Genomic DNA, 25,700 nt, shown 5'->3' with positions numbered 1-25,700 from the left:
ACATGTTGGGAAGCTGGGGGTAAATAAACTGGGCAACTTGTGAGCTGACACCAAGAAAAGAAACAATATCAAAACCTTTGGGTGGTCATATACACCAGCGAAGTGGCAAGGAAGGAGCAGTCAGGATGGCTCAACATGAATGGCAGGAACAGCAGCTCACTTTCTTTTTAAACATTTTATAACCTTCAGGACTCAAGAGAGATCAATAGCTTTAACCTATTTTTTTCTCCCTCCATCACTGACACACAGTGGCAGCAGTGTGAATCATCAACAAGGATCTCTTAAAAACACCTTCTAAACCTGCGATTATCCAAAAGAACAAAGCAGAAACATGGGAACACCACCACCTGCAGGTTCCTCTCCGAGCCACTCTCCTTCCTGACTCGGAAATACATCCACTCCTTCAGTTTTGCTGGGTAAGCATCCTGAACCCCCTTCCTAACGGGACTGTGTTAGTATCTACCCAACATGGACTGTAGACAACCTCTCAAGGGTAATCACGAATATGAAATAAGAAACCTGTCCAACCAGTAACATGCACAGCCAGAATGAAAGTTGAAAATCCGTGCTGCCATGGTAGTTTTCGATTGAACGACATCAACATTTGCATGCAAGCCAATCACGTACACCACATCAACCTCAGCCATTGGTGCATGCTGAAATAATATTGCACTATCTTTCAAATTTGTACAGGTAGTTCTTCTATAACGCAATGGTTGTATTCTTAGAATCATAGAGATGTACAGCATGGAAACAGACCCTTTGGCCGAACCCGTCCATGCCGACCAGATATCCCAACCCAATCTAGTCCCACCTGCCAGCACCCGGCCCACATCCCGCCAAACCCTTCCTATTCATATACCCATCCAAATGCCTCTTAAATGTTGCAATTGTACCAGCCTCCAACACATCCTCTGGCAGCTCATTCCATACACATACCACCCTCTGCGTGAAAACGTTGCCCCTTAGGTCTCTTTTATATCTTTCCTTCTCACCCTAAGCCTATGCCCTCTAGTTCTGGACTCCCCCACCCCAGGTAAAAGACTTTGTCTATTTATCCTATCCATGCCCCTCATGATTTTGTAAACCTCTACAAGGTCACCCCTCAGCCTCCGACGCTCCAGGGAAAACAGCCCCAGTCTGTTCAGCCTCTCCCCATAGCTCAAATCCTCCAACCCTGGCAACATCCTTGTAAATCTTTTCTGAAACCCTTTCAAGTTTCACAACATCTTTCTGATAGGAAGGAGACCAGAATTGCACGCAATATTCCAACAGTGGCCTAACCAATGTCCTGTACAACCGCACCATGACCTCCCAACTCCTGTACTCAATACTCTGACCAATAAAGGAAAGCATACCAAACGCCTTCTTCACTATCTTATCAACCTGCGACTCCATTTTCAACGAGCTATGAAGCTGCACTCCAAGGTCTCTATGTTCAGCAACACTCCCTAGGACCCTACCATTAAGTGTATAAGTCCTGCTAAGATTTGCTTTCCCAAAATGCAGCACCTCGCATTTATCGGAATTAAACTCCATCTGCCACTTCTCAGCTCATTGGCCCATCTGGTTCAGATTCTATTGTAATCTGAGGTAACCCTCTTCGCTATCCACTCCACCTCCAATTTTGGTGTCATCTGCGAGTTTACTAACTGTACCTCTTATGCTCACATCCAAATCATTTAGAAAGTATATTCCTGTCAGGAGGAAAGAGAAGGGTGGTAGCTATAGGGAATGCTGGATGACTAAAGAAATTGATGGTTTAGTTAAGAAAAGGAAGGAGGCATGTCAGGTATAGACAGGATAGATTGAGTGAATCCTTAGAAGAGTATAAAGAAAGTAGGAGTATACTTAAGAGGGAAATCAGGAGGGCAAAAAGGGGACATGAGATAGCTTTGGCAAATAGAATTAAGGAGAATCCAAAAGGTTTGTATAAATATATTAAGGACAAAAGGGTAACTAGGGAGAGAATAGGGCCCCTCAAAGATCAGCAAGGCAGCCTTTGTTTGGAGCCACAGAAAATGGGGGACATACTAAATGAATATTTTGCATCAGTATTTACTGTGGAAAAGGATATGGAAGAAATAGACTGTAGGGAAATAGATGGTGACATCTTGCAAAATGTCCAGATTACAGAGGAGGAAGTGCTGGATATCTTGAAATGGTTAAAGGTGGATAAATCCCCAGGACCTGATCAGGTGTACCCGAGAACTCTGTGGGAAGCTAAAGAAGTGATTACTGGGCCTCTTGCTGAGATATTTGTATCATCGACAGTCACAGGTGAGCTACCGGAAGACTGGAGGTTGGCAAACGTGGTGCCACTGTTTAAGAAGGGCGGTAAAGACAAGCCATGGAACTATAGACCGGTGAGCCTGACCTCGGTGGTGGGCAAGTTGTTGGAGGGAATCCTGAGGGACAGGATGCACATGTATTTGGAAAGGCAAGGACTGATTAGGGATAGTCAACATGGCTTTGTGCATGGGAAATCATATCTCACAAACTTGATTGAGTTTTTTGAGGAAGTAACAAAGAAGATTGATGAGGGCAGAGCAGTAGATATCATCTATATGGACTTCAGTAAGGCGTTCGACAAGGTTCCCCATGGGAGACTGATTAGCAAGGTTAGATCTCATGGAATACAGGGAGAACTAGCTATTTGGATACAGAACTGGCTCAAAGGTAGAAGACAGGGCTGTTTTTCAGACTGGAAGCCTGTGACCAGTGGAGTGTCACAAGGTGCTAGGTCCTCTACTTCTGCAATCACACTTTAGAAACAGCTCTTAAAATGTTGGCGATGTAATCACATTACAGTAATCACACTTTTTAAAAGTTTGCGCTTTCGAAACAGTGTCCCCAATTCATCAATCATGTTATAGCAAATTTGTGTTAACGAAACATGTGTTATAGCAGAACGACCTGCATATGCAGAGTTCCAGTCCCTGTCTAACCTCCTTAACCTATGACCCAGCCTTTAATCTCCAAGATTTGGCTAACAATATTCTAGATCTTACAGATCAGTCTCGAGAAATCAATAACCTGATCAATGAAACCACGTAATGCACAGACTCCCTCAAGACGGTGCCCGATATTGGGTTCTCAATTTCAATTATCGATTAGTAAAATATATTCATCAACCTGCTACTAAACAAATGCTGCAGTGACCAGACACCATTAATTCATCGTAAGACAATAAGATCATAAGAAACAGGAGCAGCAGTAGGTCGTTCAATCCCTTGAGTTTGCTTTGCCATTTAATAGGATCAAGGTAGACAAGCAGGAGGCTGGAAGAACACAGCAAACCAGACAGCATCATGAGGTGGAGAAGTCAACGCTTCAGGTATAACCCTTCTTCAGGACTGGGGGTGACTGTAAGGAAAGTTGTAAATGAAGTGGGTGGATCATGACTGACCCAACTTTCCTGCTCTTTCCCCATAATCCTTCATTCCCCTATTGATCAAGAATCAATCTAAGCATTAAATCCACACAAGGACTTTACCCAACAATTCTCTGTGGCAAGGGGCTCCAAAGACTGGCAACCCTCAGAGAAGAAATTCCTCCTTATTTCAGTCTTAAATTGGCACCACGTACTTCTGAGACTATGCCCTCTGGTCCTAAACTCTCCTATAAAGGGAAACATTCTCCTAGCATTGACCCTGTCAAGCCCCTTAGGAATGCTGTCTGTTTCAGTGAGATCACCTCGCATTCTTCTAAACTCCAGTGAGTGGAGTCCTAAACTGTTAGCCTTTGCTCAGTAGACAATCCCTCCATTCCAGGGATCATCCTCGGGAACCTTGTTTGAACAGCCTTCTTCAGGGAAATAATATCTTTCCTTAAGTAACAAAGTTGATCATAAAAATATATATATTCAGTTCAGATGTTCCATCCTAGAAATCAAATTACCAAAAAGAATCTCTGTTTGTTGCCAAGTTCAACTGGTCACATAGTTCTATCAGGATTCTGACCCTACCTTTACAACACCTGAAACCCAACTGCCCCACTGCAGCACAACTTGTGTTCCAAGATCTCCTCCATGACCATGAGGGTCACGAACGATCCAACCAACCACATGCTGGGCTTCATGCTACAGGAGGCCACGCACTCCACTTGGTGCTGGTCCATCTAGGGCTCCAGCCACCTGTTAGTTTAACCACCGACATTAAATTGGTTATTTTAACCAGTCAGTTGCAAATCAAATCCTTTAACCAGCCATCGGTAAATCTGTCAAGTTTTCTTCTCCAATTAATTAATTCGTTTCTATTCATCTGAGAATTTGTTAACTCCACTTCAGACCCACCTCGCCTTAAAAACTACTTTGTTCCAAATCTGTAGATTGACAAAATTAACATAAAACTGCTCTTTGTCCAAGATACTTACCTGCTAAGGAAACTACTGGAGAATGAAATCACACAGCTCACTAACAATTATCATTAAAAGACTTAACAAGGGTTGGGCAAACAGAGTGGAGAACGGATGGTTGAGCAGTCGGCAGGCAGACTCAGAGCTCCCCAGTTAATTGGAGAAAGTGTAGTGAATGATGACTGAAGACAGAGCCAAGTATTCAAATTCCTTAGACGCAGCCCAGCGATTAGAACGAACGTTATTGTATCCACGTTCTTACATGATGCTTTCCAAGTTTGACCCAAGCACAACACAAACAAGTGAGCACAGTACAGAGTTCTGCCAGGCTACTGCTATAAGACATGGATCGGAGAGATAGGCCATTCATTTCATCAAGTCTGCTCCACTCTTCAATGAAATTACGGCTGATCGGATAACCCTCAACTTCACTTTCCTACCTTTCCTCGATCGTCTTATGTTGTCTTACTGATTAAAAACCTGTCCATCTTAGCCCGGAATTTAGTTATCCATTCAGCCTAAACAGCCCTTGGCAGTAAAGAATTCCAGAAATTCACAAGAAATTTCTCAACTTTGTCATGAAGTAGGCAGTACCTTATTGAGATTATATTGCCTGGACCAAGTGTCTCCCACAAGGGAAATAACACTTCTTCATCCACCCTGTCAAGTCCTCGAAGAATCTTGTACGTTTCACTAAGGTTGCCTCACATTCTTCTAAACTCCAATGTATACAGGCCCAAACTCTCCTCATCAGATAGTCTCTCCATACCTGTTATCAGCCCAGTGAACCTTTCCAGACAGGAAGACAGAATGGGGCGGGACAAGAGAGGGTAAGAAGACAGGGAAAGGAGCAGGCAGGAAGATTGGGAGAAAATACTCATAGTGAAAATAAGGAGCAGAAGAGGGGCACGGAAAGGAGGAAGGGGATAGAAATTTGAAAGGGTGGCCAAGACATTAGTCAAAAGGTTATGTTCCAAGGAGTAGCTTAAGGGATTGAAAGCAAGAAAGGCAAAAAGGCAGAGGATGGCAATTGATAGCTTAAGGCCCAGGCAGCTAAAAGCATAATTCTAAGTGATGGAACCATGGAAAATGGGGAATTTAAGTGACCAAGACTGTAAAGGTATCGTGATTCCACAGCTTTCCAAGGCTGGAGAGGGTTATAGAGACAGAGGTTGTGAATAAGCTGAGGCATCAGTGGATGGGATGGAAACAAGAATGGAATATCCTATTGATATCGTGCGGCACGATGGCTCAGTGATTAGCGCTGTTGCCTCACAGCACCGGGGACCTGGGTTCAATTCCCACCCCAGGCTACTGTCTGTATGGAGCTTGCACATTCTCCTAGTGTCTGCATGGGTTTCCTCTGGGTACTCTGGCTTCCTCCCACAATCAAAAGATGTACACGTCAGGTGAATTGGCCATGCTAAATTGCCCATAGGTTAGGTGCAGTAGTCAGGGGTAAATACAAGGTAAGTGAACAGGTTTTTGTGGGTTACTCTTCAGAGGGTCAGTGTGGACTTGTTGGGCCAAATGGCCTGTTTCCATACTGTACGTAATCTATTGCAAATTACCCACTACACCTGACTGGTCATGAATAGAGGTGATTTCATGTTTAACTACAGTCTCAGTTTTGATGGTCCTGACAACATCATACCTACAACAAATCAAACACAATTTGCCAAAATAAAATGGGGCCATGGGCCAGACAGGATAGGATATAAAGTGCCTGAGTCTCATAGCCTAGAAATCTGTGAAATTGTTGCATATGGAGAAAAGAAGGTGAAAAGGAGAGTTTCCACAAAATTCATTCATGGAATGTAGGAATCACTGGCTAGGTCAGCATCCTGTGTGAAGTGATTATGTGGGAATCACTGGCTAGGTCAGCATCCTGTATGAAGTGATTATGTGGGAATCACTGGCTAGGTCAGCATCCTGTATGAAGTGATTATGTGGGAATCACTGGCTAGGTCAGCATCCTGTATGAAGTGATTATGTGGTGCCAGTCAATCCATAATTGCCCAGAAGGCAGTTAAGAGTCAACCACATTGCTATGGGTCTGGAGTCATATGTAGGTCAGACTAAGTAAGAATGGCAGATTTCCTTTCCTAACGGACATTAGTAAGCCAGACAGGTTCTTATAACAGTCAGCATGGGGTCAAGTTTTTATTCCAGATTTATTGAATTAAAATTTCACCACCTGCCATGGTGGGATTCGAACCCACGCCTCCAGAACTTTGGCCTGGGGTTCTCGATTAACAATCCAGAGACATCACCATTACAGCATTGCCACGCCTCATAAAAGATGGCGAAATAAATCAATCCACTCCCCCAGCTGGGTCCCTGAGGAACCCACAGGTTTAAATATAAAACGTCAGACTGTGGGTGGTTCAGATTCGGGGGGAATATTAACGCCATTCCTTGCAGCTTGCGGATTTCTGAGCTTCACATCCAGATGGTTTAAATAATCAGCTGCTTGACAACAAGCACCAACACCATACCAGTACCCCAGACTGGCACCACATAATCACTTCATACAGTATGCAGCCCCATGGCAGAGCCTGGCTCAAGGGGTACCACATGAAAATACCCCATTGCTAATGGATTTCAGCACGGTTGTCATCTCAACTGGAAGAAAGGATATTGATAAGAATAACATAATTAACTAAATTTAAATGCTCCAACTGCTGTGACGGGATTTGAACTAATATCTCTGGAATACCTGATAAGATTTCAGTTAAATTACTCGAAGATTTCAGTTTACTCAAGTTTCTGACCTTATGATGGAGGGAAGGCCATTAATGAAGGTGGTTGGACCCAGGACACTACCCTGAGGAACTCCTGCAGAGATGTAGCTGAGATGACTGAATTTCAAGTTTAACAACCATCTTACTCTGTGCTAGTTATTAATCCTTCTCTTGGAGAAAAAAACAGAAATGACATCACCCGCCTTAAGAAACTAAGACCTATAAATAGAGAGGCAGGACATACCACCAGTGCTTCACCAGAGACTCTCACTGATGATGTTACCTAGTCATGGTGACGAAACATCTGAAAACAAGCCTTCCTGCTCAACGAGCTAACTTACATAATTATCATCAACATGAGCTACAAATCTTCTCAAAAATCGCTAGTTATGATTCCATCCAGCAGAGAATTTCTCCACTGATTCCCAATTTTGTAGGGATCTTTGATGCTACACTCGGTCAAATGCAGCCTTAACCTGACAGGCAGACACTCTCACTTGCCATGTTAGAGTTCAGCGCTTTTTGTCCCTGTTTGGTGCAAGGCCATAATAAGATCTGGAGCTGAGCTGGTCTGGCAAATCCTAAACAGAGTGTTGGTGAGCAGGTGATTGTTAAGCAAATGCTCCTTAATAGCACTGTTAATGGCACCTTGTGTAGACAGAAATTCAGGTCAGCATTCAAGACCTTACAGTTTGAATCTGAGGTAGCTACTTGGGAAATGAAAGGTTCTTGAATGTTGAAGAGAACGGCTTCGGTTTAACCAGGATAAAAACTGTAGGTGGTACTTTGTCACGTAAGTGTTAAAGCTAGACAGTTGGAGAATAATGCAAAAGCTTTCAAATAGTACAGAGGCCAGAGTGACATAAATTCAATGGAGAAGTGAGTTAGAACAGTTAGGTGCCCATTCAGCATCTGTATGGGCCATAAACATCAGAGACAATACCCCACTCCTGATACAACTGTTGAAATACTGAGAGCGAGGATCTCAAACCTGAAACTAAGGTTATGGTTGTTGGGCAGAATGGAGAAGAACCAGAGTTGCCTCCAAATAATTCTCCAAATCCGATGATGAGCAACGCAGTTTGACAACAGTGTCCGCCACCAACAGAGGCACTAATTGCTCAAAACCACTGGGCAGGGCATATGCCAGACACCAGGCTTTGACCTATATCAATCTAATACAAACTGGGTAACCATTTTGCGTAACTTTGGCCATTGGAAGAATCCCGATCTACCAGTTGCCTGCCGTTTAAATAAACTGTCTTGCTCCCACACTAAAACTTCCATCTTGGACCTGCAGCAGTTTTCCAACAAAACTCAACACATGCTGGAGTAAAGCCACCTTATTTTCTACTTTGGTATTCAATCCGGAGTTTCACAACCCCCAACTACAACTCGTATCTTCCATTCTTCTTTCATGTGTCCCTGCTCACAGCCACCTACCAAGACAATCTTGTTAGTGTCTTCTTGGCTTTACTCCCAGCAGGAGTGGATCCAGTTTATCCTATTTATACCTTATGATTTCTCATTGTGGGATGTGGGTGTCACTGGCTGGCCAGTGTTTATTGCCTGTCCCTAATTGCCCCTTGAGAAGGTGGTGGTGCCCTGTGTTCTTGAACCATTGCAGTCCACCTATGTGGGTTGACCCACAATGCCCTTCGGGATTTTGACTGCCAGCAACACTGAAGGAATAGTGATATATTTCCAAATCAGGATGGTGAATGGCTTGATGGGGAACAAGGTGTTCCCATATCCTACTAGATAGAAGTGAGCATGGGTTGGAAGGTGCTGTCTGAGGATCTTTGGTGAACTTCTACAGTGCATCTTCTAGACAGCACACACTGCCACTGCAGTGTCAGTGGTGGAGGGAGTGGATGTTTGTGAATGCGGTGCTAATTAAGTGGGCTGTTTTGTCTTGGATGGTGTCAAGCTTCTTGAGCATTGTTGACATGCACCCATCCATGGGAGTCAGGAGTATTCCATCACACCCCTGACTTGTGCCTTGCAGATGGTACACAGACTGCGGGAGTCAGGAAATGAGTTACTCATCACAGCCATTCTGAGCCTCTGACCTGCTCTTGTAGCCACTATGTTTACGTGGTGAATCCAATTGAGTTTCTGGTCAATGATAACTCCCAGGATGCTGACATTCAATATGTTATCATCACTGAATGCTGTCAAGAAGCAGTGGTTAGATTGTATTTTATTGGCGATAGCTACAGCCTGGCATTTGTGTAGCATGAATGTTACTTGCCACTTGTCAGCCCAAGCCTGGATATTGTCCAGATCTTATTGCATTTGAACATGGACTGCTTCACTATCTGAGGAGTCGCTAATGCTTCTGAACATTATGTAATCATCACCATTTCTGACCTTATTCTAAAGGGGAGGTCATTAACGAAGCAGCCAAAGATGGTTGGGCCTATGACACTTCCCTGAGGAACTCCTGCAGAGAGGTTCTAGAGTTGAGAAATCTGACCTCCAACAATGACAACCATCTTCCTATGTGTCAGGTATGACTCCAATCAGAGAGGCTGCCCCCAACACCCACTAATTCCAGTTTTGCTAGGGCTCCTTGATGCTACATTTTACATCACTATCTTTCTTGTACCATCATTATCATTGTCTTGTGCCTCTCACTGGGCATCTTCACTTGCTTCTCCTCCCTCATATCAACAGCATTAAAAAAAACTCAATTTTTCAGCTTCTTTCAATTCATTCTGGTCTCAAAAATTACTGTTTTTTTTCTCTCTCCACAGGTTCTGCCAGACCTTCTGAGTTTCTCCAGCACACGGTTTTTATTGCAGATTTCAAACATCTGCAGTATTTATCTTCTACTGACAGTTCTATACAAAACTCAGTCACAACAGGAGACTGCGAGGAGGAAGGCAGAATGCTTGGGGAATGTCATCAAGACATCCCTACTGTGAAAATGTATAAGGTTCATTTGGGAAGGCTCCAAAGATATTGAGAAACTTGTTTGGGAGGGCGCAGAGGCGAAGAGCACCCAGAGTTCCAAACACCCCATCTGGCCAACCAGGGGCAGAGTCTGTCGTTTGCTATCTCAGAGCCCAGTGAAGCTGAACAGAAGTAAACCAACTCAATCCAAAGGCCCTGCCTAAGAAGCAAAGAGTGTCAGTGAGAGAAAAAGAAACACTTAAGTAACTCCAAATATTCTGTTCCCACTGATATCATCTGAGGAGCTGCTTTCCTTTGTGGGCAGACCAGACAGATGACAAGGGAAATTTCACAAAGTCCCAAACAGGAAGCTGGTTTCCGCCCGCCCAAAGCTACTTGTCACACAGATCAACCGAGAATGCCTGGGAGATATCAGAGGCTGTGTTTCACTAATCCTCACCATAATTACCAGTCAATGAATTTATTGTGCATTCTGCATCGGGAAAAAATGCATCTTTCAGGAACAGAGTGTGAGAAAACAATGAGTCACATAACCAGTTGCTTAGGAAACTGTGGTCAGTGAAGAAAGGGAGGGGAGGGGAGAGAGAGAGACTCCAAAACAAGCCTCTTCATCTCACCAACCTACCAGCAGTAGTGGCTCAGTCAGTAAGCCCTCTCAAGTCTGAGTCAGAGGGTCATGGAGTTAAGCCACACTCCAGACTCTCAAGTGTCAGACTTACTGTGGAGTACACAGTCAGATGGTCAGTCCTGGGGGAGTGCTGACAAAGCTTTGCACTGTCAAAGTTGACATCTTTCAGATGAGATGTTTGATGGCACCCCTTCTGCTCTTTGGGTAGATGCAAATTATCCCTCAGTACAATCGTTAATGTGCGCTGGGATTTATTTGCAGTGACCTGACCAACATGTATTCCTGAGCCAACATTACGAAAAACAGATGAACTGGTCATTCATCTCTGAAACTATTTACACTGGAGAAAAAGTCTTTTAATCTTAGTCTCCTTCCAGCTGACTTGAACAGAGACATTAATTTGACAAATTTTTGGTCGGATTCAAACTCAAGTGCTGGAGGATCAACGTCATGGCCTGTCACATCTTTTGAAAGGCACAGAATTTGATTTCCTCATCACACTGGGATGAAAGGAAGCAGAAAATTCTTTTATGGGTTTTAACTGATATTGAGAAACTTTCAAAGCAGAGCTCAGTCTGCTTGATTGGCACATCCACTCAGGAACAGCAGTGTGAACCATCTACAAGGTACATTGCAGGAATTCACCAAAGCTCCTCAGAAAGCACCTTCCAAACCCACAATCACTATTGTCTAGAAGCTGTGCAGATATAAGGGTACACTGCTCACTCGAGTTCCGCTCCAATCCACTCACCGTCCTGACTTAAATATATTTCTGTTTCTTCAGTGTCCCTGGATCAAAATCTTGGAAATCCCTCCATAATGACATTGTGTCTCTCTGTACTCCAACTGGCTGGCAGTGGTTCAGGGCGCCAGCTCACCACCACCTTCTCACATTCATCAACTATGCAAGGGCAATAAATGTTAGACCAGCCAGTGTTGCCCACCTCATGGGATGATTTTTTTAAAAATCTAGAGTTGGATGGACGTCATCACTCGCTGCTTGTCAACTTACTATTCCACTTCTTCCATTCATTAACACTTTATTTCAGTTCCTTTCTTCATTTTCACAACAAGGAGTACCAGTGAACTGTTGTGATTTTAAGCAGAGAGGTTTGCAGTGCTGTGCCCCGAGGGTTGTTATTAGAACCACTGCCTTTTTCTCAATTTACGTTAATGACTTGTAGGAGAAAGTGAGGCCTGCAGATGCTGGAGATCAGAGCTGAAAATGTGTTGCTGGAAAAGCACAGGAGGTCAGGCAGCATCCAAGGAGCAGGAGAATCGACGTTTCGGGCATAAGCCCTTCTTCAGGAATCCTGAAGAAGTGCTTATGCCCTAAACGTCGATTCTCCTGCTCCTTGGATGCTGCCTGACCTGCTGCGCTTTTCCAGCAACACATTTTTCAGTTAATGACTTGTATCCAGAGATACAGGTGTAATCATAAAAAGGTTACAGCACAGGAAGCCAACATTTAGCCCACCTTGCTCATACTGGCTCTCAGCAAGAGCAAGACCCTTGCCTATTCCCACATCTATTTCCCATAAACCTGCAAATGTTTCCTCTTTGCCTCTTTTGGGAGGGGGGAGTGGGAAGAGTATAGGAGAGGAGAGCATCTGTAGACAGATTATGGAAATTGGAAGGACACGCAGAGTTGTGACAGTTGACGATTTCAGTTACACTAGGGTAGGCTGGCAAAATGATAGAATGTGTGGCCTGGAAGGGCAGAATCTCTAACGTTTGCAAGAGAACTTTCTGGATCAGTCCATTTCTAGTCCGACCAGGGGGGAGTCCATCCTGGATCACATCCTGGGAAATGAGGCAGGCCAAGTGGGGGAGCATTGGAAAATGGCAATCAGAACATATTAAGGTTCAATATTAAATTGGAAAAGAATAAAGATCGATGATTAAAATCCCAGACTGGAAAAGGACAGATTTTAGAGATCGAAAAGTGGACCTGGAGCAAATTGTTTGGAAACACATTTTGACAGATAAAATAGTGGATAAGAAACGGAAGAACATCAAAAACATGATGACTAAAAGGTGTAAGCTAGGTAAATACGAGGTACTCGCAGCTAGAGAACCCAGGATGACTCAGGGTGTTAATGAGAAAATAAGGAAGAGAAAGGAGGCAGTTGATGAATGCCCAAATAATAAAATCAGGAAACATATCTCAAATGCCGGTGAGAGGCTACGGTTGGAACAAGGAAGGCCACGAGGAAGCATTAGGGAAGGATGGCAGGCTGCACTAAAATAGAAAAATATTCTTCAAACATATTCATGGAGGATAGCGTGGGACCCATAATGAACAAGCAGAGTCAGCTGCTCATTGAAGCAAAGGAATGGCAGAGGTATTAAATGAATAATTTGCTTCTGTCTTTACCAAAGTAGAAAGTGGTAACAATGGCCTGATTGGAAATGTGGATGTTGAGCAACTGAACAGTGTAGTGATGGACAAAGAAGAGGTGTTAAAAAGGCTGGCAGCACTCCAAGTAGAGAAGTCTCCAGGCCTGGATGGGATACATCTTCGGTTGCTGAGAGAGGTGGAGGAGCAAATTGCTGTTGACAAGAAACTTTCCAGACCTCTCTGAACACAGGATTAGTCCCGGAGGAACTGGAGGATTGTAAATATGACACCATTGTTTAAGAAAGGGGTAAAGGATAACCCATAGACCTATCAGTTCGATGTAAATAGTGGGAGAACTGATGGAGGTTACAATATACAATAAGGTAAATATACTCTTGGAGGAAAATGAGTTAATGCCTGACAGTCACCAAGGCTTTTAGGAGAAAGTGAGGTCTGCAGATGCTGGAGATCAAAGCTGAAAATGTGTTGCTGGAAAAGCGCAGCAGGTCAGGCAGCATCCAAGGAGCAGGAGAATTGACGTTCCTGAAGAACGTTCCTGTTCCTTGGATGCTGCCTGACCTGCTGCGCTTTTCCAGCAACACATTTTCAGTGTCACCAAGGCTTTGTCAAGGACAGGTCACGCCTGACAAAGTTGATGGAGTTATTTGGCAATGTGGCACGGGCAGTAGATGAGGACAGTGACTTAGACTTAGACTTAGACTTAGACTTACAGTGTGGAAACAGGCCCTTCGGCCCAACAAGTCCACACCGACCCGCTGAAGCGCAACCCACCCATACCCCTACATTTACCCCTTACCTATCACTACGGGCAATTTAGCTTGGCCAATTCACCTGACCCGCACATCTTTGGACTGTGGGAGGAAACCGGAGCACCCGGAGGAAACCCACGCAGACACGGGGAGAACGTGCAAACTCCACACAGTCAGTCGCCTGAGTCGGGAATTGAACCCAGGTCTACAGGCGCTGTGAGGCAGCAGTGCTAACCACTGTGCCACCGTGCCGCCCTAGTGCTGTGGATGATGTGGATTTGGAGGTTCAGAAAGTTTTTGATACGGTGCCACATGGCAGGTTGATTAGTAAATGATGGGTCTGGGATTAATGGGTCCTTAGCAGCATGGATTAGAATGTGGCTGACAGATAGGAAACAGAGGGTCAGTATAGATGGGCAGTTCTCAGACTGAGACAAGTTGAAAGTGGTGTCCCTCAGGGATCAGGGTTGAGACCCTTGCTTTTTCTGATTTAGATAAACAATTTGGAGATGCGCATTGAGGGCAAAATCTCTAACTGTACAGATGATACTAAGTTAGGGAGAATAGTGAATTATGAAGGTGACAATGAGTGACTTCAGAGGGATATCGACAAGTTGGCAAAATCAGCAGATTCCTTGGCTGATGAATTTCAATGCAGAGAAATGAGAGGGAATGCATTTTGGTGGAAGAACCACAGAAAGACAATACAGGCCTCAATGGTACAACTGAGGGGAGTTCAGGAGCAGTGGGAACTCAGGATTCATGTTCATAACTCCCTGAAGGGAGCCAGGCAAGTTGAAACAATTGTTAAGGTGGCTTAAAGGATCCTGAGGTTTATAAAAACAGAGTAGCGAGGAAGTGATACTATATTTCTACAAATCCTTGTCAGACCATATTTGGAGAATTATGTTCAGTTTGGGCATGTTAAAGCCCTGGAGCGAGAACAAAGGAGATTTAGTAGACGGATCCCAGGAATGAGGGATTTTAGATAGAAGGATAGATCAGACTAATTGGGGATATTCTCTTTGGAGTAGAGAAGATTAATAAGTGACCAAAATTATGAACAATTTTGATAGGGTAAAGAAGGATATTCTGTTTCCACTAGTTGGTTATGTCTGTAACTAGGGATTCAGTCTCAAGATTATCAGCAAGACAGCAAGGAGTAAGATGAAGTGAAACGTTTTTACTCAGTTGTAAGGATTTGGAACGTGCTGCCTGGGAAAGTGGTGGAGGCTGATTCCACAGGAGGTTTCAAAAGCGAGCTGGATGTATACTTGAAAGGGATGAAGTTACAAAGCTACAGAAATGGGGCAGGAGAATGGGAATAGTAAAAAATGAGGTCTGCAGATGCTGGAGATCACAGCTGAAAATGTGTTGCTGGTCAAAGCACAGCAGGCCTGGCAGCATCTCAGGAATAGAGAATTCGACGTTTTGAGCATAAGCCCTTCATCAGGATTCCTGATGAAGGCCTTATGCTCAAAACGTCGAATTCTCTATTCCTGAGATGCTGCCTGGCCTGCTGTGCTTTGACCAGCGACACATTTTCAGCAGGAGAATGGGAAAGCTGGGTGGCTCTTTCAGGAGATGACACTGACATAGTAGATCAAATGGTCTCCTTCTGGACTGCAAGTTCTATGATTCAACAATTTCTCTGTTTTAAAGCAGCACTTGCCCCCATTTTGTAGTCCATAGTCAAAAAAAGCAGTCTTTACAACCTAAATGGATCGTGCCTTGATCCCTCCAGTACTGTCATCCTTAACCCTGTTACTCTACTTCCCTCCCCTTCCTTCGGTCTTTCATAAACACCTGGATCCAGGAATATTTCAGATCCAGTCTGGCTTCTCTTTCAGCCAGGCAGCACACCAAGGCATTTATCTCCATCTGCAGCTCACCGACCTGATCTTTAAACCACACTTCGTGCATTCACATACATGCAACATAAACTTTCCTGCATGCCCCCTTACTCAGACTCATCTAACATGAGACTAAATCTTACTCTAGCGCAATCAATCAATCTCTCTCATTTCTTTGTGGACTCTATGATTCCTTTCCAAAATGGCACAATGGTTACCACAATAGCACTCATTCAACTTATTAATATCTCTTTCCAAAGTTATGCTTCCATCTACATTACTTGCTATGCCATCTATCCTGTGTCATCAGTTAATCTGAATGTAATCGCTTTACAATGGGTAAGTGAAATACAGATTATTCCACAATGTTGTCAAATTGGAGTCCCTACCCATTCCCCAGCTCTCCATCTCCTTCTCACTGAGCAATTCTCTGAATCAGACAAAAGTGAGGACTGCAGATGCTGGAGATTAGAGTCAGGCAGCATCGGAGAAGCAGGGATTCCTGATAAAGGGCTCCTGCCTGAAACGTCGACTTTCCTGCTCCTCGGATGCTGCCTGACCTGTTGTGCTTTTCAAGTACCACTCTAATCTAGACCCCGATTCTCTGAACCAGGCCAATCGTTTGTAAACTATAAAAATCACCCATTAATATGATAGCCTTTACAAATTTCTTTTCACACTCCCTGTTGGAACTCTTAAGATGTTTATTTTCACACTCTGCTGTTCTCAGAGTCAGACAGTACAAAATAGGCCATTCAACCCAACAATCCATCTACATGAACACCGCCTTCAAGTATAGTTTCAATGTTATGACATTTCAAGTGCCCATTCAAGCACTTTTCAAAGATTGTGAGGTTTTCCACCTCTAATACCCTCCCATGTGGGGCATTCCAGATTCCCACCACCCTCTGGTGAGGAGTTTCCTTAAAACCACCTGCCTTTCACCCTTAAAGTTCACCTTGTTAATGACTCTTCATCTAAAGGGAAGAGTTGCTTTCTATCGACTCTGCCTATGTCACTCACAGCATCACATTCTGATACAATGTTCCCTCGCGCCTTCTCTGCTCTAAAGAAAACAACCGAAGCCTGCCGCGTCTCGCTTCAGAGCTAAAATGCTCCATCCCACACAACATCCTGATGAATCTCCTCTGCACCCCTTCCACTGCAATCTCATCCTTCCTATAGTGTGGGGACCACCAAAGTTTTGTACAGCTTCAAGATAACCTCCCTGCTTTTATAAGCTATGCCACAAGTAATAAAGACAGGTGCCCCATGTGCCTTCGTGACCACTCTTAATCTGTCTGCTGTCTTCAGGGATCTGTGGACAAGCATCGCTGTTTCCCTGAACCTCCTTTTTTGTGTCCTGCCAATAACTGAGTACTCCCTGGCCTTGTTCCATCTTCCAAAGTGCATCACCTCACATTTTTCAGGGTCACACTCCATCTGCCACTGGCTTGCCCATCTGACCAACTCATCAATACCTTCCAGTGACCAAAGGCTTTCTTCCTCCCTATTAAATACCCCGCCAATCTTCTTGGCATGCGCAAACTTAACTTATCGCCGTCCCATATTCTCAACCATATACACAAAAATAAGGGTCTGATCCCTGTGGTACACCACTGGACATCAGCCTCCAATTTTCCAGTCATATAAACATTTTTCTACCGCCACCCTCTGACTCCTGCCACTAAGCCAATTTTAGATTTGTCTCGTTAAATTACCCTGGATCTTACGTGCTTTTACTTTCTTTATCAGCCTCCCATGTGAAACCTTGTCAAAGGCTTTGTTGTTCAATGTGGATTTCACCATCAATCGCACTACCCTCACCTATACACCTGGCCACCTCATCAAAATTGTAAGACATGACCTGTTCTCTCTAACTTTCCCATTCACTGGGATCTGAGATTTATTTTATGCTTTTTTTGGCTTAAATTTACCATCGGCCCTGTAAATCTTCCACTTCAACAGAAAACGTAGAGTACATGGTTAGGAAGTTTCTAAATGATAAAAAAAAGTTAGTCACGTAATTGATAGTGAGGAGTAGCTGTAAACCAAAGGTAAGATATTATAGCCTGTTCAAGTGGGCAGCAAAACGGCAATGGAATTCATCACAAATAAGTGAGGCAGTGCATTTGAAGACATAAAATGCAATGAATTATTAAGTGCAGAGGAGTATAGAATTTTTGAATGCATAGATCCCTGAAGATAGCAGGACAGGTAGTTATAATGTGGTTAAGCGCGAATGTACAGTATACTGCTCTTTATTAGTGGAGGCATAGAGTATAAGAGCCAGAAGGTGATGTTGGGATTGTGCAAAACATTAGCTGGGCAGCAGCTGGAGCACTGTGGCCAGGGAGGATGTACTCATTCTCCACAGCAATCAGAGGAGATGGGTGTTAGACAAGGCTCGAGAATTTTGGCTCAGAGTAAATGGTGAACTTTGATTTCTCTGGAATATGGGAAGCTGAGGAACAATATAATTCAATGTTACAAATTTATAGAGATGGATACATAGCATAGATAGAAAGGACCTCTTGACAAAGAAAAAGAAAACAAATTCTTGCAATATATCAAGCTTTTCACAAGGACAGCGCATGTGACAGCCAAGGAAGCACTTTTTAAAAGTGTCGTCATTGCCACGTAGAGAGATCATCAACCAGGAGGGACCGATTTTAAATTATTGGCAGAATGAAGAATGAAAGGTGAAAATATTTTCACCCAAAGGGTGCGAAGGTCTGGAACTCTGTTTGAAAAGGTAGCAGAACCAAAAACCCTCTTCCCTATTTAAATGAATCACTCAAATTCATACAATGAAAGGTATGTAGATTAGTCTGATCTTAGAGCAGGATAAAAGGCCAGCATGACATCGAGGGCCAAAGGGCCTGTACTGTGCTGTATTGTTCTATGTTCTATGAACCAAAGGCTCCACGACCTACAAAGTTACAGTCTGAAAAGTAGGAAGGGGAACTAGGCTTGTTGGCTCTTTCATGGTCAAAACAGACACAGTGAGGCCAATGGCCTCCCCATGCCATAAAGGCTCGATAAATAAAATCAAACCATTAATACTGGTAATGATTTACTGCCTGCAATGGCTGGCTTCTCTTATTACACAACAGTTTAATTCAAATCCCTGTAGTGAATTAAAACAAACAACTGCAGGTTCTGGGAATATGAAGCAAAATGAGAATGCTGGAGAATCTCAAATGGGGTTGCTGGAAGCCATGGCAATCAAAGATTAGAGTCATAGAGTCATAGATTAAGCGAGCAATAGAATTGTGATATCATCACCAGACCTTATTAACTCAGGTCACCTTCTAGGGTACAACTGCACTCCAACCCCACCACAGCATATAGTGGAATTTGAAACCAATTAAAAAACAATCTGGAATTAAGACACTAACAATGACGATGAAACTATTGTTGATTGTTGGGAAAACTCATTTGGCTCACTACTGTCTTTGAAGGAAAGATATCTGCTACTTGAGCTGGTCTGGCCTACCAGTGATCCCAGACTTATAGCAATGAAGTTCAATCTTAACTGCCCTCAGGGATTGGCAATAAATGCAGGCCAAGTCAACAACGCCCACATCCCATGGATAAATAAAAACATCAAAACAGAAAATGCTGGAGTTATTCAGCAGGTCAACCAAAATCTGCTGGATTTATTTTTTCAATAATTGATATCCATATTTCAAAGGCAAATGTGTTGATCACACAGCATTGCCCTTTGATGTGAAGGGCACTGCTTGTCACAGGCCATTCAGGTGTTTTCCTATTTTTCTGGCGGTGGAAATTAAATAAAGATTTGTGCACTTTGTGTCTCTCACTGCGTCTCACACCTGCACACACACACTATGGGTGCTGGGGACAAAATAAGCACTATCGCAGTTAGGCGGTAGTGTGGGGTAAAAATAAAGAAAAAGAAAAAAAATCAAAGGCAAATGTGATGGGGACTCATGGGAAATAAACCTTTAGGTCTGTGGGAGTAGGTCAAGAGAAAGGGTCCCCAGAGAGTGCCAACATGGACTGGGTAGGCCAAATGGACATTCAATGCTGCTGTGATTTTACTCTATAACGTAGAATACCATACTTAATCAATTAAATTACGTGGGCAGGTTCCATAAACTTGCATTTTAATCAACTGAGTTTAAAAGAAGATTAGGGAGACAGTGGTAATGTCAGTAACTAATAATCCAAACTGAAGGTCTGGGAGATGGTATCGAATATCACCATGGCAATTGGTAAAATGTGAAATCAATAAAATTCTGGAATAAAAAACTCATCTAATGTCACTCAAGACCCACTGTCGATTGTTGTAAATATACCCATTTGGACTGATGTCCTCTAAGGAAGGAAATCTATCATCCTTATCAGGTGTGCAGATAGGACAACATTAAGAGGTGCACATTTCCCTGTTTTTTTGGAAGAGAGGTTTAAAGCCATAGATACGGAGCTGTCCCCTTCAAGTAAACAGCTTGTTTCTTTTTAAGTTGGAAGAATAGAAGCAGCATGAATGGGTGCTGTCAGGCTCCCAGAGAAACCAGGGTTTTAGGTTAGCTTTCATTAGTTGTTGGGGTTTTGAAGTTGGTTGTGGAAGCGGCTACTTCTCTCTCAGCCACAGCAAAAAGCTGGATCTCTCTCGCTTGGCTGTCAGAATTGCACGTGAACAATATGTTTTACTGAAGTTGCCTTTGCCAAGGGTGTGTTTGTGGGATATCACTACATTGGAACAATTGCTGTTTAATAGTTAAATAATCTATTATTTTGTTAAGTTTTCCAATAAAGTTATACCAATTCTTCTTTCTTTCATCTGTAGGGTAAGAATAAAATGTATTTTGCTTAAAGCCAAATAGTGCAATCAACTGAATTACATCTGGAATACATTTGCCTTTAAATGAGATAAAAGTTAAAGTCCAGCCTTTCTCCTTGAAATATTTGAAGGGCAACTGGTGAGGTCCATAACAAATTGGGGCTCTTGTCAGAATTACAATCTCTAATTCTAGATTGGGTTTAGGATTAATGGACTCAAAGACAGTAAGTGGCAAGTGGGTTTTTTTTAACCTTTGGGTGTCGCACCCAGTTGGGTTAAGCAGAGTGTATATGGTGTGATGATGGCTCTTTCAGTCGCTAAGAGTTTCCGAGTGGTAGAAGAAGTTACGTTTGGTGGTTCACACAAAGTGAGCAAGACAAAATTTTCAAAATTGCAATCAAGCTGAAGTTGGAGTTGTCTATGTCCGTGTGGAAGGGGCGATAATTGTGAGAATGGCTCAGTATTGACATATGCCAGGAATGCATTTAGAATAATTGGAAACGGCTAAAATTCAATTGTAAATGAAGCAGCGTGAATAGAGGCAATGACAAGGGAATAAGAAAAAGAAAGAAAAGCCCTGGCAGGACAAAACGGAAAGGATGGCCCACACAAAAGAGAGAGAGAGAGAGAGAGAGAGTTTGAACTTCAGACGTTGGCATTGAAAGAGAAAAGTCGACTTAAAATGGCAAAAGGTAGAAAGTAGAAGCAGTGAGGAGGATAGTGATGCTGAGCAAACCCATCATAGCCAAAAGCCTGGTAGGAATCTGTTTAAATATGTCCAAGCATTACCAACGTTTGGTGAGAAGGACGTAGAAGTCTTTTTCATTTCATTTGGGAAAGTGGCTAAAGAAATGAAATGGCCGGTGACCATTTGGGTATTGTTGATCCAAACAAAATTGGTAGGTATTTGCATCTCCATCTGGGAGTATGATGAGGTGAAAAAAGCAAACTTAAGTGCACATTAAGTAGTGCCAGAAGCTGACAGCCAACATTTTAGGAATCCAAGGAGGGAGCCTGATCAAACGTACATAGAATTTGAATGGATCAAACAAAGTAACTTTGATAGATTGATAAGGGGATTGAAAATAGATCAAACATATTACTCTCTTGGAGAGATTATTATTTTGGAGGAGTTCAAAAATTCATTTCCTGAAGTATTGAGAACTCATGTGGAAGAGCAGAGAGTTAAAACTGCAAGGCTAGCAGCAGAAGTGGCCGATGATTTTGAGTTAGTTCATAAATCAAGGTATTAGCTGATCTTATTTGCTTTTAGTTGATAAAGTAGGGAGAGAAAAACTACTTTAAAAAGTCCAGAATAAGTGTGCTGAAGTTAGAGCCAGGCCATTCAGAAAAGTCAGGAAAGAAGTCACACAAAGCAACATGGAAATCTCATTGACACAAAATTCTTTCGAAAGCTGGTAGTTAGGTGATCTGTTTAGGACTGAATTGAAAGGCACATGAAGAAACTCAAGTACAGATCAACCACAACCTAATGGAACGGAGGGACAAACTCTTCAAGGATTGACCTCCTGTTCCGAAGCATCCAAAAGCTGCTGAAAGATATTTGAGTGGCAGTATTTGATGTCTGTGCCAAAAATCATCAAAAGCAGTCAGTCTAAGCCTCTCCGTACAACTGCTCCTGGCGACCCGTTGTCAGCTTTGAGCTTTTCTGATGACCAATCTAATGATTAACAAATCTCTCACACATTGTGCTGCAGGGAGCTAAGTGCAGAGGGGTGAAACATGAAAACTGTCCACTGAGCTCAGCCACAGGCTTCACACCATAGCAGCACATTTCACTGAAATCACTGGAAGGAGCAAATTAGCACTGCCTCATTCTATTGGACTACATCATTCATCACAAAGTGAAATACTCAACTCTGTTTGCTTTGAGAGAGTAAATGACAGACCAGTCAGCAATGGGGAGGTGCTGAAGTACATTGTGAAAGAAATAGGGATGGGCAATAAATGCTGGCCAGTCAGTGGTGTCCACATCACCCCAGTGAATAAGAAAAAAATATAGCTGAGCACTTGGAAAACAATGGCAGGATTGGATGGAGTCAGCATGGATTTACAAAACAGACCAATGTTTGATATATCTACTCAAATTCTTCGAGGATTTAATAGACTGGATCAAGTGGTTGTTGTTTATTTGGACTTTGAGGCTTTTGACAAAGTCACACAAAAGAGGTTAGTATGTAAAATTAAAACACATGGAATTGGGGGTAGGGTACTGAGAGATGGAAAAGTGGTTGGAAAACAGGAAACAAATAGTAGAAATAAATGGATCTTTTTCTGAACGGTGGGCAGTGACTACAGCACTGGGTGCCAAGCTTTAGGGAGAATGTGAAGGCATTGGAGAGAATGTAGGATAGGGTTACAAGAATGGTCTCTGCAATGAGAAACTACATGGGAATGGATTGGACCGCTTTTTTTAAATGGTGAAAGCCAACAGTAGATCAGGAGAAACTTCATGTTTCTAAGAGAACCAGAGGGCACAGATTTGAAATGTTTTGCAAAAGAAGCCAGCATGAGATGAGAAAAAAAACATTTTCACATAATGAGTTGTTCCGGTCTGGAAGGTACTGCCTGGAAATTTGGTGGGGGGGCAGGTTCAGTTGAAGGAGGGTTGGGTCCTGAACAAGGGTTACATCCAAAATGTTGATTTCTCCACCTCCTGATACTGCCTGGCTTGCTGTGTTCTTCCAGCCTCCTATTTCAGGTTCAATTGAGGTATTCAAGAGGAACATTGGATAGTAATTTAAATAGAAACAATCTGCAAATTGGCACAAAGTCAATATGCTGAGGTAGTCAGTGAAGACATTGTTGGTTGAATGGACAAATTCTTCTACACCAGAACAATTCTGTGATCTTTAGACTCAGACATGCAAGTGTCATCAACTGAACCACACCTGATACATTAACCTTGGAAAGGAGGATTGAAATGTGAAATGCTTTCAGCTGGGTCAGAGAACAAGCAAGTGCACAAGAAAGATAAACTTAAAGAGATTTGGTGAAACGAAGACAGGAAAGAATGAGAGAAGAAACAACGTTCAGAACAAAGGAAACATTAAAAAAAGAATATTGGAAGTAGGAGGATGAGACCATTTGGTCCCTTGAAACTGCTCCGCACATTTTGTAAAATGATAGCAAGGATTTAAACACAGTGCCTCAGCCTTTGTGAAATCCCCAAGACCGAACATACCTTTTATTCTATCTTCTGCATGTTAAATCAATTCGTTAAGGAATAGAGAGAGATTCTGCAAATGTAAGGTAGAGCAAAAGATGGCCATCAGAACAGTGAGAGAGAGAGCTTTCCTTTAACATTTATACGTTAAGACAGGCTGGACTTACAAACAACCATAGCACCATTGACCAAAACACTACATGCACACACAGGATGCTTCACAGACCTGCTCAGACAGCTCCTGACATTCCACAATCGCTGGAAAGTGTTCAGCTCAGGTTTCACAGGCAAGTTCTTTCCAAGCAAGGAATTGCTCCCACAATAAGCTCTGACAGGAGAGTCAAATTAGGTAGCCCCTGTTCACACCTCAGCATTTTCTCAGTTGCAGTATATCCTGACAGCAAGGGTCAGCAAAATCCTTCAGATTTTCTTCAGTAGTCCGAGGCAAGCACATCCTTTCCCCGTCCCTTTTCTGCGTGTTAAATTACTTTCTCATTTCTCATTTATTACGGGAAATATTCTTTCAATGTTCGGGTCCAATTTCCACAGATTCATCAGTTCATGAAGTTGTGGGAAAAGTCGTGTAAAACAGACAAAAACGCCCCACTCCCGGCAACACAATGGGTTTCCGATTACCTAACCAAGATTTGCATCATATTACTGGTAGGTAATGACTACCTCCAAAAAGAAAGCCCAACCATCTGGTCTGATATAAATCAGTTCAGCCATTTCCTAAATTTCAACACCACACCTACAGACGTATTTCAGAAGCTGGATACTTTGCAACAGGTGACTCACTTCCCGACCTCAAAAGTCCACTCCACCTCCTACAAGGCACAAGTCAAGAGTGTGATGGAATAGATACCACACAGTATGAATAGCAGCACAACACAAAAAGCAGAGAGCAACTTGTTTGCCAGCTATAAAAACAAAGTGCTGAAGAATCTCAAGCAGTCTGGCAGCATCTGTAGAGAGGCAACCAGAGTTAATATTTCAAATCCAATGATTTTTCATTGTAACTGTTCTTTAGTTATGAAGAAGAATCATATCTGACTTGAAATGTTAACTCTCCGCAAATGCAGCTCGACCTGCTGAGATTCTCCAGCATGTTCTGTTATTATTACAGATCTCTAGCACCCTACTTTTTCATACTTATTTGTTTGACTGGTACTCCTGCTACTGAGACCAATATGCATGGCTGGAGAAATGTTTCCATGAGGGAGGGTCTTAGATTTCTGGGACATTGGGGCTGTTTGTAGGGTGGTGAGACCTATGAACCAGAATGGAGCCAGCACCATTGCAGGGAGATTTGTTTGTGCTGTAAGGAAGCATATGAACTAACATTGCATCTAGATCCCCCTGCATGTGCGGAAGGGCAAGATGAAGACCAAAATTAGAAAAGATAGCAAGTGAGTCAAGAAGGCACAGAAATATAGGCTATTTAAGGTTGGTAAGGGAGCTTGGTAAGGTTAGATGCTATTTATTTTAATGCAAAAAGTCACATGAACAAGGCAGTTGAGTTAAGGGCACAGATTAAAAAGAGTATAATATCACTGCTGTCACTGAGAGGGGCAAGATTGGTCACTCAATATTTCAGGATGCAGGTTCTTCGATAGACAGGGAAGGAGGTAAATTGTTGCAAAATTGATCAGGGAATCTATTACAGCAGCAAGGAGGGGGTGACATTTTAGAAGGATCCTCAAAGAAACCATATGGGTATAACTCAAAATGGAGCAATCATATTGCTGGGATGTACGATAGGCCCGCTGGTCCAAAAGAAATAGAAGTGCAGATTTGTAGGCAAATTTCAAATGTATAAAAGTAATAGGATAGTGATAGCGGATTTCAACTTTCTCCAACATTAAGTGGGACAAAGTGTGAAAGGTTTGCAGGGAGAAAAATTCTTAAAATGGATCCAAACAACAGAGAACATTGTAGCACAGGAACAGGCCCTTTGGCCCTTCAAGCTTGTGCTGCCACATTTTGCCCTTCCATACTAAAACTATGTTTACTTACAGGATCTGTCTCCCTCTATTCCCCTCCTATTCATGTATTTGCCCAGGTGCTTCTTGGATGCTGCTGCTGTATCTGC

The 25,700-nt window shown here is 42.9% G+C and overlaps 1 protein-coding gene across 2 annotated transcripts in view; it reads right to left on the bottom strand.

Annotated features, from left to right (window-relative positions):
- Positions 1 to 25,700, bottom strand: part of LOC132815145 (anion exchange protein 2-like) — a 260,861-nt gene that overhangs the window by 188,174 nt on the left and 46,987 nt on the right. The window contains exon 1 of one of the 2 annotated variants that reach the window (XM_060823951.1): positions 23,835 to 23,931. The exons of the other annotated variant lie outside the window; for it this stretch is intronic. The gene's annotated coding sequence lies outside the window, so the exon portion shown is untranslated. Of the gene's footprint in view, positions 1 to 23,834; positions 23,932 to 25,700 lie in introns of those variants that run through there. 2 annotated transcript variants of the gene reach the window in all.

Source organism: Hemiscyllium ocellatum, chromosome 4 (assembly GCF_020745735.1).
Source record: "Hemiscyllium ocellatum isolate sHemOce1 chromosome 4, sHemOce1.pat.X.cur, whole genome shotgun sequence".
Lineage (NCBI taxonomy): Eukaryota > Metazoa > Chordata > Chondrichthyes > Orectolobiformes > Hemiscylliidae > Hemiscyllium > Hemiscyllium ocellatum.
The sequence above is the reverse complement of the archived record's forward strand: the minus strand, read 5'-3'. Positions and strand labels throughout refer to the sequence as shown.